The following is a 4832-nucleotide window of genomic DNA, read 5'->3' as shown; positions in this document are numbered from 1 at the left end:
GCGAGGTATTCCAAGGTGTAATAAAAATCGTCCGGTGACAGAAACAGTGTGATTAGCCGCTTTACTGCAAAGATTTTTTTTTTTTTTTTACTTTTATTCATGACGACGACGACGACGATGATGATGATGATGATCGCACTAAGGGATTCAGTCTATTTCACATTCCCAGCCGAGCGTCGCCGTAAGTCCAAACAGACCAAACTGGTTCTGTCGCCATTCTTCCACGTTCTCGTTTAGTGGTTAGGATGATAAAAAACATGGTGTCGGTATGACTAAAGTGCTATATATCAGATATGAGTATTGCAAGAGTAGGTATGACTAATGAATTAAAACATATCTTGACTGATATACACGGAAGTTAAGTTGTTCATATACCAAAATAAATCTTCACTAAGTGTTGAAAGGTACCAAAACGAGACATATTTATTTTCGCATCCAAGTGATATAAAAAGAAATTAACCTAACTTATACATTCATTAGTCTATCCCTGCACGATAAAATATACACAGGTAACTAACCACTTATAGAATATGTGAGTTTAACCAAAGTCAGTATGAAAATAGCAATTACGGCATTACTATTGTAAATCATATCTTATCCGTCAAGTCATTGCTGGCCATCATACTATGCCAAACTCGTTCGCAATGAAGAAGGAACCAAAGGCCAGGAGCCCGCAAACCGTTCCCTCCAAGAAAAAAAAAAAAAACAATACAGCAGACAGCCAAATTCAAGATCCGTTCATTTCGAGATGCCTGGACACACGGCGTTTGAAAGTCTGAAGACCATAGGAAGTACGAAATACAGGCAGAGGGAAACAGTTCAGAGCTGACCTGTTGCATAAATGAAGAACTGGGAGTAACGGTTAACTCTTGCATTAGCGAGTAGGACAGAAAAGGGATGAGCGTCCGTTGCTAGAAGGGTGCTACACGCCCATCGTCGTGATGGAGGGGAACAAGCGGATAGTTCAGAGGAGCAGTAACCATTGAAGAAGCGACAGAAGAGATAAAGAGCAACAGTGCGGAGGAGAGACAAAGATTCAAGGAAGCCAGTAAGAGGAAGATAATTAATGAGACGAAAAGTCTTTGACTCCACCCTGTTGAGATGAGCTGTATGTGGGGAGCCTCCCCACAAATGAGAGTTGTACTCTACACAGGGGCAAATAAAACCCGTGTATAAAGTCAACGACTGTGCAGGGGTAAAGAAGGTACGGAGTCGGCTTAGCACACCTAATCTCTTGGAAGCAGATTTTACAAGAGATGTAATATGATCTTTTCAAGATAAATCCCGAGAGAATGAAACCCCAAGTATGTTTAAAGATGATGAAGGACTGAGCTGGATATTATCAAACATTAGCGGGTACTCCTGTGAAGATTTTGACGAGATGATAAGTGTAAGAACTGAGTTTTTGACATTTTAAAAACAAGATTACTTTTACCCCAGTCAGAGATACGAGCCAAGTCAGACATATGGTGTGCCATAGCCTCATCCCTTGTTTGTTGCAGTAACTACTGAGATGGACGCTGTGGGAACTGAATGGAAAGATGAAGAGTGGAATCATCAGCATATGAGTGGGTAGGGTTAGATGTACAGTTTAGAAGGTCATTGATGAATAAAAGGAAGAGAGTTGGTGATAGGACAGAGCCCTGAGGAACACCACTATTGACAGATCTAGAAGAACGGTGGCCGTCTACAACAGCAGCTATAGGACTACCAGAAAGGAAGCTAGAGATGAAGGTACAGATGGATGGATAGTAACCGTAAGAGGGCAGTTCGGAAATTAAAAATTTATGCCAGGCTCGATCGAAAGCCTTTGAGATGTCAAGTGCAATGGCGAAGCATTCGCCAAAGTCCCGAAAGAAGGGTGACCAAGAGTTTGAAAGGTGAGAAGATCGTCAGTGGGGCGTCCTTGATGGAACCCATACTGACGATCAGAAAGAAGGTTGTGACAGGAAAGATGATTCATTTTCTTTTCTTTTTTTTGTTAAGAATTGACTTGAAAACTTTTGAGACATGATGTTAAGGCAATTGGACGATAGTTAGAGAGCTGGGAATGGTCATCCTTTTTTGGGAGAAGCTGGATGAGAGCAAACTTCCAGCGATAAGCATTTAATGAGAGAATTGCATCTGCTGTTCCTGAACACTGTGACTGTATATGTTTAGCATTTGCCTTGTAAATAATTTATTAAATAATAATATACAAAGTAGCAATGATATTGCCGGCCAGATGCAGGTAGACAATGGGCCAAGACGTATTTTTCCTTCTTTGAAATGAGTGTACTATGCACAAATGTTACACTGTCAATGACTTACGGTACCTATAATAGATTTGAATAACCACACATGTTAATGCCTCCCAATCATGTCAAAATCTCCTTTATAGCAAAAAAACAGCATAAATTGGTAGCGCGGGAAATTCCCACACCGGTATGGAAAGACGTCTGTCTCTTCCACGCCAAGGTCCGTCGCTTATTAGTTTTTTCACAATGGCAGACGACTTCCACGAAAAGGCAACCCTGTCCCTGCCACAACTCTTTAGCTGCATGTGTTTTTCTGATCCGAAAAATTGTTTGATGCTCTACGAACTCTGTTTAGATGAGGCCGTACAAGAGGGCGCAAAGATTCGAATCCAATAGGTGGTCGGTGGTCTTTCACTTTTGTAAAACAGAAACGTGAGGTAGTCTTCTACGATTTAAACCTTTCGCCGCATTCGATACACTGGGATATTCTGTTCCTGCTATTACCAGACAGTTTTGTTCAAATGAGAAATTCTATAGCCTATGTCAAAAGCTTCATAAACTACTTCCAGTCACCCATTCTCTTCTGTTGGTTCACCTTGAAATTTTATGCTTAAGTGAAGAAAAACTTAAGCTTTGAGTCACTGCAACCCAGTCTTATATGAACGTCAGCACAGTGGACCGCAGACCGAATCTGCCCTTCTTCTACAGTTCACCATCCTCCTTTCGGGGGACTGGGAAGTAGTTGTAGTTGTTTGGGGGAGGCGGTGGCTGAATCGGGTGAGAGGCGGCCTGCAGTACTGATGGACCCAAGTTCGAACCCCGGCTGGGGCAGGGAACAGTTTAAGGATTTGAATTTCAATAAAAGCAGACTTTCCTGATCTACCAGATGACCCCCCGACATGTCGTAAAATACCCCCGCTAATACCAATACACCAGTCCTGTATGAGACAGCCCTAGCATGTATTCAATATGGACGGTGGGTGTTAGCGCCGAAGTGGTGACATGTGGAGGTGTAGGAGAACTACTGGGCCTTAGGATAGGCTTCTGCCGCCAAGATATAGACTCTGAAGTCTTTGCCCAGAGTCGGACACGTAAAAAGAAAAAAAAAAATCAGGCAGGTGAGACGCAGTCACACCGACGCCACCAAATGAAGGCGTCCTTTTTTCAGCACCTAGCAATGGAAGCCTTAAATGATGCTGCCTACGGTAACCCAGTCCCAGGCCCTGCTATGCCGGGCTTCACAGGGTTCACCTAACAAAAGAACTGATAGGGGAGTTTTTTATTTATTTACCTCAGTTTTCCAGAAAAGTAATTCAAAGGGCCGATAAGGTTTTTAAAATATTTACCTTAGTTATGACGAAAAGTAATTATCTTGAACTATTTTTCCTTTTCTCTGCACTGTGTGTGTGTGTGTGTGTGTGTGTGTGTGTGTGTGTCGAAATACTGGGTGAGGCCAATTCTGCAACTCGGCAAGCGGTCCCGTGGTATTTGCATCTGGGGGGCGGGGGACGGTGTTATTTATGCAATGTAAATGCAAATATTACAGCCAAACGAACTTATCAGAATATTCAGTTGTTTGGGTGAGTGAGGGACGTCGGATAACTCTGTACAGCCTAAATGGAGATCTGTTAACCCAGCGGACCTGAGAATGTCTTCGCCTTTTTCTTGCCTTCTCCTGACGATTATATTCAGCTAAAGATAGACTTGTTGAACTGGAGGGGTTGATAATTATAGCCTTCACAGATAACTTCAATAACAGAGGCGGTGCTAGAGGGACGCCTTCATGTGGTAGCACTGATATAACAGGACTGAGGAGCTGCCTGGTTATACAAACATCCCTAAACTCCCTCTCAATCCCTCCAAAGGACGATGGTGGACTGCAGGAGGGGGGTAATATAAGCCTGCAGTCCACTGGGTTCACATTACAGATGTGTTAACAATAACAACAACTACATGAACAATTACTACTACTATTACTATTACAGTGTTACTACTACTACTACTACTACTACTACTACTACTACTGCTGCTACTAACACGACACTCGTAGAGGTCCTTTAAGATGAAGAAACTTTCTTTAAGATAAATACAATTATTAGTTTCATTCATTCATTCATTGCCAGACGCCATGTATCCCAAACGGGGTGACCAAGGGCTTAGAGTTAATTGTTTTACAGGGAGGGGCACTAATCCTCCACCAACCCCACTTGACACGTAGGGATGCCAACAGCATCTGGTGTTCCCAGGCGGTCACCCATCCAAGTACTAACCAGACCCAACGCTGCTTAACTTCGCTGATCGGACGGGAAGCGGTACTTTGCAATAATATGCTAAAAGTGTCACCGAACTGAAAGGAGCTAAATATTTCTACAAAAGGAGAGATGTACTCTCAATTTCACTCAGACGTTTTCTTCATTCTTAATACCTCCAGACGATTTCATTAAGCTTTAGAGAGACCTCTTGGTGAAGTGTTAATGAAGGCCATCACTAAAAGCCTTCAGTTTCAGGTGCATCTTAAGTTGGATAAAAGCGTCTGGATATTGCCCAAAAATGATAAAAAAGGCGTTATCTGGCTGAAGGCATTAACCCAATTTA

At 42.5% G+C, this 4832-nt stretch overlaps 1 pseudogene; it reads right to left on the bottom strand.

The window, feature by feature from the left end:
* Positions 1–4458: 4458 nt before the first annotated feature.
* LOC145404517 (5S ribosomal RNA) lies at positions 4459–4581 on the bottom strand (annotated as a pseudogene).
* Between the last annotated feature and the right edge of the window lie 251 nt (positions 4582–4832).

This window comes from Coenobita brevimanus, chromosome 63 (assembly GCF_032717465.1).
Source record: "Coenobita brevimanus isolate Jiangsu-jjx chromosome 63, ASM3271746v2, whole genome shotgun sequence".
Classification (NCBI taxonomy): domain Eukaryota; kingdom Metazoa; phylum Arthropoda; class Malacostraca; order Decapoda; family Coenobitidae; genus Coenobita; species Coenobita brevimanus.
Note: the sequence above shows the minus strand (reverse complement) of the source record. Positions and strands in the feature narration are given on the sequence as shown.